General features: G+C 37.5%; 1 long non-coding RNA gene and 1 pseudogene across 2 annotated transcripts in view; one reads left to right on the forward strand and one right to left on the reverse strand.

The window, feature by feature from the left end:
- LOC123572397 (uncharacterized) overlaps positions 1-15096 on the reverse strand; it is a 227838-nt gene that overhangs the window by 39254 nt on the left and 173488 nt on the right. The gene's annotated exons all lie outside the window — the stretch shown is intronic.
- LOC102144383 (large ribosomal subunit protein uL16-like) lies at positions 1713-13454 on the forward strand (annotated as a pseudogene).

Raw genomic sequence — 15096 nt, forward strand, 5'->3', positions numbered from 1 at the left:
AACTTCTATCTCGTTAACCCCAAAACTCTTAGTCCCAATTCACTCCGCTTCCACACAGTAGTTGTTAGTATTTATCACTTCCTTCTTCTTGAAAACTTTTCGCATTAGGTTTGCAGGAAATCTCAGTCTCTCGGCCTTTCTCCTATCTCACCTACTCCTTTTTCTTCATCTCCTTTGTAAGATTATCCTCCTTTTTCTAAGCCCAAAAAGATGGAGGACCACAGCACACAGAACTTAACCATTTTTACTGTCCATCTAAATACTCATCTGAGTTAATCTAGTACAGTTTTATGGCTTTACAGATACCCAAATTTATGTTTTCAGTCTAACAAACAGAAAATTCATAAATTCATCTGTCTAATCTGTCTATAGATGCGCTCATATATGTCTGTTTTACATTTTAACTTTTAACCTTAGCCACTGATTCAAATCTCTTCTGGAGCCCAGCTTCATCCCTATCCGTGTGTGACAACCTTGTGTTATTATACCATATCCCCTACGGTGGTTAAACAAGCTATAAGAAGAATCCGTTGCTTGCAATCAAAAAAGTCATAATTAATACAAATGGGACCTGTATATTTCCATTCTGTGTGTTTGATTCTTGGAGAATTCTATTTTTCACCTCTCTTCAAGACCCCTAGACTGGGTCCCTGGTTAACCCCTTCAATAATGGCACACATAATTGTCAGGCCTCTGAGCCCAAGCCAAGCCATCGCATCCCCTGTGACTTGCACATATATGCCCAGATGGCCTGAAGTAACTGAAGAATCACAAAAGAAGTGAAAATGCCCTGCCCCACCTTAACTGATGACATTCCACCACAAAAGAAGTGAAAATGACCGGTCCTTGCCTTAAGTGATGACATTACCTTGTGAAATTCCTTTTCCTGGCTCATCCTGGCTCAAAAGCTCCCACACTGAGCACCTTGTGACCTCCACTACTGCCCGCCAGAGAAGAACCCCCCTTTGACTATAATTTTCCTTTACCTACCCAAATTCTATAAAACGGCCCCACCCTTATCTCCCTTCACTGACGCTCTTTTCGGACTCAGCCCGCCTGCACCCAGGTTATTAAAAAACTTCATTGCTCACACAAAGCCTGTTTAGTGGTCTCTTCACACGGACGTGCATGACAATAATTGTATGTCTAGATTTCCTTCTCTATAGGGGTTATTTAACAATTTTTCCTATAGCTTGTCCAAACATTGATTTATTTTATAGTGTGAACATTAAAATCATGTGAGTTGGTGTTCTGCGCAAGCCAACTTCCTTCAAGCCTTTATTTTATTTTATTTGAGTTGTCTCCATTTTTTTAGAACTGCATGCTGACCTAATTATAGAAATATGACTCATAGGGGCAATGGCAATCCAGCAGGTCTATACTTCTTCAACTATTTAGTGATTCTAAGATTTTCTTTTCATTTCTAATCACACCAGTGAGATTTTCTTGGCCTTGAATCTATGAGAACTGGGAAAAATTTTGGCCACTGTAAAGTCAGCACAATGCATTTTTTGTAAATCATTAAGCACTTTGAAATTCTTCCACACGAGAGTTAAAGAAGCTCTGTTCAGCATGAACTGTGCAAAGGGAAATAAATATGGAGCCAGTTGGTGTACATACTTTATTAGTCAGGGCTCTCCAGAGAAACAGAACCAATAGGATATATATAGATATATAGAGGAGATTTATTATGGGAATTGGCTCACGTGATCATGGAGGTCAAGAAATTCCACGATCTACCATTTGCAAGCTGGAGAACCAGGAAAGCTGGTGATGTAATTCAGTCAGAGTTCAAAGGCCTGAGAACCAGGGGAACTGACAGCATAATTCCCAGTCCAAGACTGAAGTCACGAATACTAGGGATGCTGTTAGTGTAATGCCTAGTGTCCAAAGGCTTGAGAACCAGGAGGAGCTCAGCTGTTCAAGAGCAGGAGAAGATGGATGTCCCAGCTCAAGAAGAGATTTTCAGTGGTAATCTCTTCCTCTCAAGGAGAGAGCTGGGACATCCATCTTCTCTGCCTTTTTGTCCCTTCTCTGCCTTTTTGTTCTATTCGGGTGGACCCTGGATGGATTAGATGATGCCCTGCCCTCCTCTACCCCACCCTCCACAGCCACATTAGTGAGGGAAGATCTTTTTAACTCAGTCTACCTATTCAAATCCTAATCTCTTCTGGGAATATCCTCACAAACACACCCAGAAGCAATGTTTTACCAGCGATATTGTTGCCACATCCTTAGGAAAGAATGATAAAGTCAGATAACATGACTTCTACTTAACTGACTGGCACAAACCCACCTTTGAGTTAATCTGCTCTTGTGTATTATTAGTACTTGCTTTCTTTCTGGCTAGTTTTCACTGAAAAGGCAACTCTGTTTACTTTTTCTACATATTTGCATCCCTAAAGAGCACAATCTTCAATTTTACTATTTGGCATATCTTTAAAAAGACTTTTAGGACCACAATCTAAATGATAAGGGAAATCTCAACTCATACCTTGACCATAAATATGCAGCCATTATATTAGCACTGTTGACTGCTGATTTATTTTTGACAAGTAATTTGTTAGACCTGCCTAGAAAAATGAATGAATGTGAAAAGTTAGGGGAAATCAGAAGTCACTTGTAAAAAGTTTGAATATTTGGGTTTTTCCTTTTTGTTTTTTTCCCTCGTCCCAGATTTCTTGGGGGGGATTAAAGGTCTCCTTTCGTGGTTGGGCCACAGGATGAGATTCAACTGAGGGACTCTGAGAGTGCACCTGACCTCACCTTTGGAAGAGTGGTTTGTATTCAAGTCCAAATCAACTCAATTCACAGTATTGACCCACGCTGGCTCCATTTTTAACTCTGAAGTCTTTTTCCTTCAGTTTACAATCTAGTCATCAAAATTCTCTATCTGAAACAGGGTAAACATGAGTATCTTAGTCCATCTGTATCAACCATACATAGCTATAATAAATCACCACAGAGTGATTTATAAATAGTAGAAATTTATTATTCATGGTTCTGGAGGCTGAGAAGTCCAAGGTCAAGATGCTGGCAGGTCTAGTGTCTGGTGAGGCTCAGACTCTGCATGAACCAAAATATTTTGAAGAAAATTAAGACACAGAAACGTAACACTGACAAATCATAGGCACTCAATAGGTATTTGTTGAATGAATGAATGGAGGGAATAATATAAATTGGTAGAAGATATAAAATATCCCTAATATTTCCTAAGTTATATAATTGAAGGCAAATAGAACCTGGCTTCATTCATGGGATTTGATAGAAAGTACTCAGTTGTATAAAGTACCATACATATTAGGTGCAGTTTCCTGTAGTAAGTAATTACAAGGCACAAAATAGTGAGTGGGAGAAAATAGGATAAACAAAGATGGTTCTGTGATAAGAAATTTAAATTCAAATATGTTAAATTTAGCTTGAATACATTTACTAAGCCTGAAAGCTTTGAAGAAAGATATTTAGTCACTAAAATAAAGATACAAAATTTAATTGTGAGGCCTGTCTTAAATGTTTACTTCTAATTCCTCGAGGTTTACTTTATAACATGACCCAATATATAGAGACAATCTTTTAAAATGGCACTCACATTATTTCATATATGTATACATATATACAAACATCATCTACACATGTATACATCATCTATACTTTTACTTTTGCATTTAATTCTAACTTTTTAATCAATAGCTAAAAGAAACTATAAGTTCCATTTAAAATGTGGTATAGATATAGATTCACAAAGAATACTACTCAGCCATAAAATGGAATAAAATCTTATCTTTTGCATTAACATGGATGAACCTATATGACATTACGTGAAATAAGCCAGGCACAGAAAGAAAAGTACCAGGTGATCTCATGCATTTGTGGAATCTAAAAAAGCTGGTGTCACAGAAATAGAGAGTAGAACCCTTGTTATCAGAGCCTGAGGAGTGGAGAATAGGGGAAGATGGGAAAAGACTGATCAGTGGGTAAAAAATGGCAGTTAGATAGGAGGAATAAGTTCTGGTGTTCTACAGAACAATAGGGTGACAAAAGTAAACAATATTATGGTGTATATTTCAAAATAACTAGAAGAAAGAATTCTAAATCTTCTCGCCACAAGGAAATGATAAACGTTTGAGGTGATGGTTATCTAAATACTATGAGGCCTCTGAGCCCAAGCTCAGACATTGCATCCCCTGTGACCTGCACAAATACGCCCAGATGGCCTGAAGTAACTGAAGAATCACAAAATAAGTGAAAATGGCCTATTCCTGCCTTAACTGATGACATTCCACCACAAAAGAAGTGAAAATGGCCGGTCCTTGCCTTAAGTGATGACATTACCTTGTGAAATTCCTTTTCCTAGCTCATCCTGACTCAAAAAAGCTCCCCCACTGAGCACCTTGCAACCCCCACTCCTGCCCACCAGAGAACAATCCCCTTTGACTGTAATTTTCCTTTACCTACTCCAATATTATAAAACGACCCCACCCCTATCTCCCTTTGCTGACTCTCTTTTTGGACTCAGCCCGCCTGCACCCAGGTGATTAAAAAGCCTTATTGCTCACACAAAGCCTGTTTGGTAGTCTCTTCACACGGATGTGCACGACAAATACCATGATCTGATAATTGCCAATATACCTATGTATGGAAACATAATACTGTCTCCCCATGAATATGTATAAGTATTGTGCCAATTACAGTCAAAATAAATGTTAACAAATAAAGATTTTTGTTCTGATTAATGTGTTGCCCTGGTAGTGATTTTTAAGGTTATTTCTTTAGCACTTATGATAAATTTGAGCTATCTGATGAAAACACTATTCCCTTCAACTATACCTGGCACTAAGGAATGACCTCGTAAGATAAGTATTTACTTAAATACCTATTTAGATTCTAAAGTAGAGTTTCTCAATCTCAACAGTATTGACACTTTTGGGTCATATAAGTATTTATTGTGGGGGACTTCACGTGGGGATATTCCGAGATCCATAAAAAGGAAAACAAACAAAAAGATAAAAATTAGGAATCAAATACATACACTATGAATAGTTCCTTGAACTGAGAGCAGATCTCAGATTTAAAAACAAATGAACTAAAAAGAAAAAATGAACTCATTGAAGGTCAGAAAAAAAAAAAACCACATAAGATACATGAATTTTCATGTAGCCTTGTAATAATTTTAATTAAGAATTAAGATATTTTCAGGTTTCTAGGAGGCTTATTTAATGGTTTATTTAAAAGGAAAGATGATAAGGTTTACAAAAGTTAGCTTTTCTATCAAAGTGGAAACCAGAATAAAATGGCAAAGCGTATTTACTGTATTTTGACAGACCAAGCCAGTGATACCCAAATTTTTCATATACAAAGGCAAAAGAAACAGAAAACAGAAACAAGTAATATCTGGGGGTATATTATTTGCAGAAGTTCTCTAACCAAAAGAAAATCACATTTCTTAAAGACTTCAAAATACAGAAAAATTGATTGTAAAATAAATCATCAATGGTAGAATGTACAGATGAATGTAAATGAATCAAAAAGTGATTATAAATCCAAAAGCAAGTAAGACATCCTTCTATGTTATTACCAAAGTACAAGGATGGAAGGAAGAATTATTTATAATTATTGCCTCAGAATAAAATTTAAAATTATTTCTGTAATTGTTGACATTTGGTGGTAATGAAAGAGATGGGGAAAATTGTTTATTTTATAATACTGATGAAGAAATATTAGTTATAAATTGGCTTTTTAAGACATGAACATAAAAACTAATAAAGATACATCCCAAATAACAGAGAGGAGTACAATTTAAAAGTCCTCCCATCAAAAATGAGAAATGGCAGAAGAGAAAATAGAAAAACATGCTTAAATATAAAATAATATGTAAAAAATAATCCAATTAATGTTTTCACCATTAATGTGAATGTGATGGATTCTACTGTGTTCTAAGGAACTTCAAATCAGATTTCTAAATTCCAGTTAAAAGTTGTTAAAGAAAGACAATTAGAAGAGTATTGAAAGGAAAGGTTGAACACAGGATCAGAGTTACACAGAGCAAACGTAAATACAAATATAAGACATGGAACAACATTAGCATCTAAGAAAATATAATTTAGACCAAAAAGCTTTACATGAAAGAATGAGGACATTTTATAATGATAAAGTCTAGAAACCATGTAGCACAAAATATATAAGAAGCATAAAAAACAATGAGTTGAATAACACAGCTTGGAAATGCTAAAGCAAAAATAAAAGTATTTCAAGTTGTATCTCACAAATCCACAATAATAATGGAAGAAAATCCATAGCCCTTTTAGTATCAATAGTTGAACTTTATATTCTCTGAGTACAATAGTGTCAAAATAGAATGAACAACAAAATATACACAAGAAATGATAGACATAAATAGTACTAATTTGGAAGATTGATGCTTGCATTGATGGGTAGCTGGATGAATGAACGGGTAAATAGATAGTTACAACCCCTAAAATCTTTTTAAATGACAGTCTTCCAATAAACTTGCGGGTGAAAAACAAAATTAACACTGTCAGTATTATCAGCGAAAGATTATTTAGAAATGAATACATTGCCTTTCAAAACTGACGTGATATGACTAAGGTAGTTATTAAAATAAAATTAACCTTCAATATATTTATTAAAAAGCAAACAAAATTAAAAATAATTGAACTTAAGCATTCCACAAGAAAAAGGTTATGAGAGATAAATTTTTTCATAGGGGTTTAGATAGAAAGGATGACAATTAAGCACAGGCTACCATGTTACGAAAGAAGTAATTTTGTTAGATTAAATAAATGATTATTGCCATAATTTATTACAGAAATTTTAAATGGTAACCTAAATGTCCTGTAATGCCACATGCTAGTGCTAAACACACACACACATGCACACACACAATTTTTTTCCAGTGAAATAAAATAAGAATAGCATGTTTACTTCCTGCTGTTGCATTTTCATTAACTTTCCTATAATCCGAACATAGTACTTCATGATTAGGGTTTTAGAGTAAGCCATTTTGTATAAGCTAAGAATAAACTTTATTGAAGAAAACTAAAATCCTGCTCTGGAAAAAAGGAAAATCTGACATAATTTTTAAAAAGAAGAGTTTGTTAGAGTACATTACTAATCTTAGATCTTCCCTCATTTACAGTTGCCAAGACTTTTAAAGGCAAGATAAAATTTCCTAATTAAATGAACATTCATCTCTGACTGATACTGACTGAGGGAATAAGAGATGAACTCAGGAACAGTATGTGCTACGTTGTCCATGGTCCCCCCCACCAGAGCTATATACACATGTCAATTTATTTATAACAATGTAAATACCACATTCTAGCCGGAGGGTGTGATATGGCCAATTGGGCAAATGTTCAGTCATAGTCTAATAAGAAGATGTGGAGCTGGCTTTCAGAGGACATCTGAATATCTTTTTTGTTTCCTTAAGGAATGCATTATATTTACTCAAACAATTTTCTCTTTCACCTATAAGCAAGATTTGAAGAAAATAGATAAAAAATAAAATTTTCTTCTATTATCATGCAGGTTATTGCTCTTCCTTTTTGTTTTCATTTTGTTTTGGTGGTTCTGGTTTATTTTTGCTTCTTCTTGGATAGCACTTAATGTTTCCAAGGATTTTTTATTAAGCACATGAGAGTCAAATGGCTTTAGCAGAGGGGGTGACCTGGATAATAATCAGTGCCATGCTTCAATTCAAAGCAGTTTCCTAGTGTTTTTCACCATAAATTTGAGAAAGCTCCATTTGAGAATCCTGTCTGTGTAAGCTGGTCGTGGTTTTCCAATGCTAGGGATGACAAAGGTTAAATTAATGCACCCAGCTGCTTCCCACCTGCTGGGCGTACAGAGGACAGTTTCCAGCTTCCTTTGCCTGCTAGGCCCTCCCCTGTATCACTGCCTTCCATTTCCCTCTCTGAGAATGACAACCCTGGCTTGGTCTCAGCGACCTGGGGTAACTGCCATGAAGCAACTTTTGATAAGAAACAGGATGTACAATGGTTCCTCTGAAATAAAACTGGATTAAAAATGCACCCTCCTGTGCCATATGCCAGGCATAGCACTAGATGCAGACACCTGACTATATCATCAATTTTACAATTACCTGATGAAGTAAATACATAAAGAAGCAATGAAACAAATCTTTGAAAGGATGAAGAAAATTCCCGTTATCAAATTACCAGCTGGGTAATTAGTGAGCTGCTGGTAGGGGAAAGACTTTCAAAGTCCAGGTTTTTCTCACTCAGCATCTTATCTTTTTTCTTGTTCTTGAGGCCATGTTGCGGAGAAAGAGGGCGAGAGAGAGAAAGAGGACGATGGAAAGTGTTAGGCTAAATAGTGCCCCCTTTCTGCCATACACACACAAAAATTCACGACCAAATCCCTAGAACCTGTAAATAGCTGCTTAAAGTACATGGCAAAAAAAAAAAAAAAAAAAAAGACAGAAAGAAAAAAAGGAAGGAAGGAAGAAAGAAAGAAAGGAAGGAAGGAAGGAAGGAGGAAGAAAGAAGAGAAAGGAAGAAAGAAAGAAAGAAAGAGAAAGAAAGGAAGGAAGGAAGGAAGGAAGGAAGGAAGGAAAAGGAAAGAAAGAAGCCAACAAACAACAACAATTACAAAAAAGTGGCTGCAGACATAATTTTAGGACACAGACTTTAATATAGGGACATTTTTAGATTACAGACTTCAAAGTAGGGAATTTTTTCTGATTATCTGGAGAGACACAATCTGATCACACGAGCCCTTCAAAGCAGGGAATTTTCACTGCCTGGTGTCAGAGAGATGTGGTGAAAGAGGAAGGCAAAGAGGAAGTCATAGAGCTTCCAAATAGGCAAATCATTCAACTTCCGCATGCCTCTGCAGGTTCTAGATAGCAGGTGGCCACAGACAAGGACTGGGAAGAGAATTCTAGGAAATATGGCCAGTTCCTAGCTGACAGAGTACAAGGAGATGGGAACTTCACGCCTACAACCACAAGAAACTTAATTCCGTCAATAGCTTCATCCTTCCCCACTGTCTCTGGTAAGAAACCCCACTCTTCTGACACCTCAATTTTAACCTAGAGAAACTGAGGCAGAGTGAAGACAAAGCTCGGTTTCAAGTCACCCCCACTAGTGGAGTCTTTTATGCATTCTCACTGATCACAGAACTCACACCACTACCTCACTTACGTCACCGTTCAAACATGTCTTTACTTAAAGAATTCCAGGAACTGGCCTTAGGAGATAACCAAGGTTGCAGAGTGTCCCACCTCAGGAAGGAATGCAGCCTTGTTGCCACTGGCCAGACCACCAGATGGTTCATTACTCAACCATTGCAACCAGATAATAGTAGCCTGCACTCTACCCTTTATATGCTTTGTCCAGCCCAACTTACGTGTCAATTCCCATGCTTTGCCTAATAAAAAAGCCCTACAGCTCTTCTAGTGGAATTAGTTAAGGAATTCTCTCTCTTTCTCTCTTGCTGTCTCCCTTATGCCCATGCACAAGCTCCAATGAAGACTTGTCTGGGAAAACTCTTTTTGCCTCACATCAAAGAACCTGTTGCCAGTAATGAGACCAGTGTCAGACTTTGGACCTATGTATTTAAGGTGGTAAGTCTATAGTGATGTGTTACATACAGCAGGACTAGAAAACTAACAAAGGCAGATAGTTGAACACAGATATGCACATGCTCACACACACATATTTTTTAACACTTCAAATTAAGGAATATTGATGCTTAATTGTGGTAGCAACTTGACCTTTGAGCTCCCAAAGCAGACAAATTCGGCACAGCTAAATTGCAAGCCTAAATCTTAAAATGAACAAACATCTTAAATATACCACTTGATATTCTGTATGTTCCCCATCTCTCTTCATGCATAAACACAAAGCAAGAGTAGGTACTCAGTGAAAGAAGAAATTTGTACAATTTCTTCTCTTTTATCTATTTAAAGACATTTTAAGAGGAAACAAAATACATGCAAATAAATAACTTGATAGTGACTTTTAAAACCAAGGCACATAGCTTCGTTACAAGCATCCTTGAAAGCCTTAACCACAGTGTCATGGTGTAAAATTATCTATGTGCATTTTTACCTCTTCTCCCTTGGGTATCATCTTCTCCTAATCTGGGAACATGGCACATGCAAAGAGCATTTTACCAGGAAAATCAAAGCTCTGAAAATGTGCAGTGGAAAAGAAAACATCTTGGAATTGCTTTTATTTTAGTGCTGTGATAAAAAATTTTTTCCAGTCACCCTCACTGATGTTCAGATGATTGAATTGAGTTGAGATATTCTGGTCAGGAGGTGAAAACAACCATGGGTGTTATTGGCTCCCAACGGAAAGCTCACTGTCCCAACATTACATGATCCCTGAGTCAAGCCCAAAACATGCGCCACGCTGTCCCTGTAGCTCAGAGCTCACCAGCTGACCACAGCTGGAATTTGTAGGCCAGTAGAAAGCAGGAAAAAGGAGGTAGGCACTGAGCTGTTTTGTAGCCTGGAGGAGGCCTGCAATTGCCAAGGATAATAGCATGGCAAACACTTTACTACTGACAGCCTGGATTCAACTTTCTCACCAAAATTCTGCCAGACAAGGCTGGTAAAAGTTCAGAAAGCACTACTAGGAATAATTAAGGCAATGGAGGATTTATTTTGTAAGGAGAGATTAAAGGAGTTTTACATGTGTTACTTGGCTGTGCAAACATGAAATGGGAATACGAAAATTATCAACAAATATTTGAATGGTTTAAGTTATTGGGAGGGAGATGTGAACTCTAAGTAATAAGGCATGATAATGTACCACAATGCACCCGACCTAAGAGAAATACATTAAAAAAAAAAATTCAGATGGAAACTAATATAAAAAGGTACAAAGATTAAACACTACATTCCCATATAAAGGAAAAAATTAAAGGACATCATCAGAGTTTTCCAAGTCTTAGTCAGTCCCTCTGAGATAGGTGGCAGGATGTAAACACAATGCTGTTTTTTAGACAGAAGGACTCTGTGTGTGTGCAGTATGAATGCACTTAGCATTGTATCATGGGGTAAGCCAGAATGTATTTCTTTTAACTTTTATTTTGAGGTAAAGCTGATTCACTGTGTCCATAAGACGCTCAGAGAACACTCTTGCCATTTCCAGACAAGCTGAAAGCTGGCACAGCATTAGCAAGTTACTGCTGAGAAAGAGATCATGTGTCCCTCAAAAGCGTGTGCTCCATCAATCCCCCCCAAACTAGGTGGCAAAGCAGATTCATTTTTCTCCTCATCATCTTGCTCCAGTGCAAAGTTCCTCATCCTTAGTGGGGAGAAACAGATGTGCTGATGTAAAAAATGAATGGGCCAGTCACAGTGGCTCACACCTGCAATCCCAGTACTTTGGGAGGCTGAGGTGGATGAATCAATTGAGGTCAAGGAGTTCAAGACCAGCCTGGCCAACATGGTGAAACCCCATCTCTACTGAAAAAATATAAAAATTAGCCGGCTGTGGTGGTGGGCACCTGTAGTCCCAGTTGCTTGGGAGGCTGAGACAGGAGAATCCATTGAATCCAGGAGATGGAGGCTGTGGTGAGCTGAAATTGTGCCACTGCACTCCAGCCTGGGGGATAGAGCAAGATACTGTCTTAAAAAAAAAAAAAAAAAAAAAGTGTTTTATTTTCCTTACTTTCCTACAACTTCCTCAGCGTATAAAAGAATAGACACAGTAACACTGGAAAGCCAAACAGGAGAGGGTCCCCACCACAGAGCAAAATTGCATGAGCAGAGGTCCAAAACCACGTTTTTACCTCTTTCCTCTCCTCCCATGAGTACCATTTCACTGGTTACATAATAAGACACTAGGGAATACGGTTGTTGTTTCCTTGGGTAATCTGTTCTCAAGAACTTGCAAAACGGACCTTGGATTACCATGCCACACATCATTTAAAAACCAAGAAAAACAATAGTTGGCTTCCAAATAAAGACAAGAAGATAAGAAAGAAATTAATTTTAAAATTTCAGTTAGGAGCAATAAGTTCGGGACACGCTGATCATACTTAACAGCAATGTACTACCTGCTGAAAGAGTAGATTTTAAATGCTGTCACCACAAAAAATGGTAAGTGTGTGAGGAAATGGAAATGGAATATAATTAGCCTGATTCTGCCACTCCATAGTGTTTAGATATCTATCTAATATATATGTTGGATATATATTGTACATGTTGTACAGCATAAATATACACAATTCAGCCTGGCACAGTGGCTCTTGCCTGTAACCCCAGCACTTTGGGAGGTCGAGGCCAGAGGATCATGAGGTCAGTAGATGGAGACCATTCTGGCTAACAGGGTGAAACTCGTCTCTTCTAAAAATACAAAAAAAAAAAAAAAAAAAAAAAACCAGCCAGGCGTGGTGGTGGCGGCGCCTGTAGTCCCAGCTACTCGGGAGGCTGAGGCAGGAGAATGGCGGGAACCCGGGAGGCGGAGCTTGCAGTGAGCCGAGATCGCGCCACTGCACTCCAGCCTGGGTGACAGAGCGAGACTCCGTCTCAACAATAACAACAAAAAATATAGATAGATAGATTGATAGATAGATAGATAAATGTATATATATACACATACAATTCTATTTGTCAATTAAACATAAATAAAAATAAATTGATGCAAAGTACATAAATTATTATATTAATAAGAATTCATGTTCTCTCTCCCTTGAGGACGCCACTGAAGATCCTGGTGTCGCCATGGAACGCCTGCCTGCAGTTACCAGTATTTTAAGAACAAGCCCTACCCAAAGTCTCGCTTCTTCCAAGGCGTCCCTGATGCCAAGATTAGCATCTTTGACCTGGGGCAGAAGAAGGCAAAAGTGGATGAGTTTCAGCTTTATGGCCACGTGGTGTCAGATGAAGTTGAGTCCCTGTCCTCTGAAGCCCCGGAGGCTGCCCGAATTTGTGCCAGTGAGTACCTGGTAAAAAGCTGTGGCAAAGACGCTTCCATATCCGGGTGTGGCTCCACTCCTTCTACGTCATCCGCATCAACAAGATGTTGTCCTGTGCTAGGGCTCACAGGCTCAAACAGGCATGGGAGGTACCTTTGGAAAGCCCCAGGGCACTGTGGCCAGGGTTCACATCGGCCAAGTTATCATGTCCATCTGCACCAAGATGCAGAACAAGGAGCAGGTGATTGAAGCCCTAGGCAGGGCCAAGTTCAAGTTCCCTGGCCCCCAGATGATCCACATCTCAAAGAAGTGGGGCTTCATTAAGTTCAGTGTGGATGAATTTGAAGACATGGTGACTGAGAAGTGGCTCATCCCAGATGGCTGTGGGATCAAGTACATCCCCACTTCTGGCCCTCTGGACAACTGGCAGACTCCACACTCTTGAGGGCTTCCACTGTGCTGCCCCCTCTTAATACTCATCAATAAATTCTACTTCCTGTCCATCTAAAAAATAATAAATAAATAAATAATTCATGAAAATGTTTGTCCCTAGGCAACCTCAGTGCTTTAAGTTGCTCTGAGATCTACAGTTGAACACTAAAGTGTTTAAACTTTATCTCATGCTGTGTATGTCCCAGTCACATTACAGACTAGAAGGCTCTGGCCTACACAGCGAGCATCTAAGAGTGTTATGTTACATTTAGCGTGGTGTTAACCCAAGGGATCCCATGTTCTTCATCAGTGTACTGCCATTTTGCTGAAGAGAAAGAATATGCAATCAATAAAACATGGACAACTTCAAGCAATGAAAGTATGAATGAGCCATTAAATAGAGTACTTTCCTTAAAACTTAAAATGATGATTGAATTGTGTTTGTCAAGAAAGGAAGTTTTGATAAATGGAAAATTGACCTCATAACAATATTTCAAGTTATTATTATTATTATTATTTGTATTTGATAAAGTTGCTGCGAATTCAAAACACTTTTGGGGACATTTCTTCCAATACTTCCTTTTGTGTCGAAAGAAGGAAAGAGAAAGAGAAAGAACATTTGAAAACTTCAGAAAGTGGAACCTGACAGCCACCTCTGTATAGAAAGGTAAAGGAATGAACCCCTTGGAAAGTTCATTCAGCATGTCAATGATGGATTATTATGTTTTCATGTTATTAACATATTAGAGATAGCCTCACACTTCATAAATTAATATCTATATTATTCAGGGTCGCCTTTCCTGTTACTTTTTCTCAGTAATCAACAAATACACTATGCTTCTTTTACTTATTTTAAATATTTTAAAGTATTTAAGTGAATGCACTATGCTTTATTTGTTCAGAGTGTATTTATTTTACTGTGCGGCTCCCTACACAGATCCTCAAGACCTGCAATCTCTGGTGCTAAGCTTACACCGTATGTATTTTTTCTCCCCATCTACTTCTTTGTCTATGCAGTTTTCCTATTATTATGCATGGGTAGTTTGAAAACTATCCAAGTATTTTTCAAAGCCAGTTAATTGTCTTATTTCAACACCAGAAATACATGTTGTTATGTGATCTGAATTTCACTATTATCAAAATATTCTTATCCGTAACAGAGAAAAATGGGACGCCTTACAAAATCTCCAGTTCCTCTGTAATATGAGCTCTAATACACTGCTGCCCAGTGTCTCTTTTACCCCACAAAGTTATTAATCTCCTTATAGGCAGCAAACTAACTTTCCTTTTACACCCAGGTTTTACCTGGCCTGCAGTTTGTCAACTGCTTCTTTTTAAAAGATTTGAAAATTACCATATACTTTCTGAAATATACATTTTCATAGTTTAAGTTTATTTTAAAATTACATTTGAAATATTAAACTGAAAAAGTACTTATATTAAAATATTTCTCTAACTCCTTTTCTCTTTTGATACTTAACTTTGATTTGGTTGTTCATTTCATCCATATGTTTTGCCTTTCATATAATACATATGTTATTGTACTTCTTAAAAGACCCATTCACTATTGCCTTTAACAATTTTGAATGTTAGATATTTATACATGTGAGTCATGACAATTATTACAGCTTACTATATAAAATACCCATAATCAAACTAAAGCTTTTCAAATAAAAATATAATTCTGATATTAGAACTCATTTCCTTCATATACTAAAACTTCTGGGAAAAGAAAAAGCTGAGTACATC

The sequence above is a fragment of the Macaca fascicularis genome, chromosome 3 (genome assembly GCF_037993035.2).
Source record: "Macaca fascicularis isolate 582-1 chromosome 3, T2T-MFA8v1.1".
In the NCBI taxonomy this organism is placed as follows: Eukaryota; Metazoa; Chordata; class Mammalia; order Primates; family Cercopithecidae; genus Macaca; species Macaca fascicularis.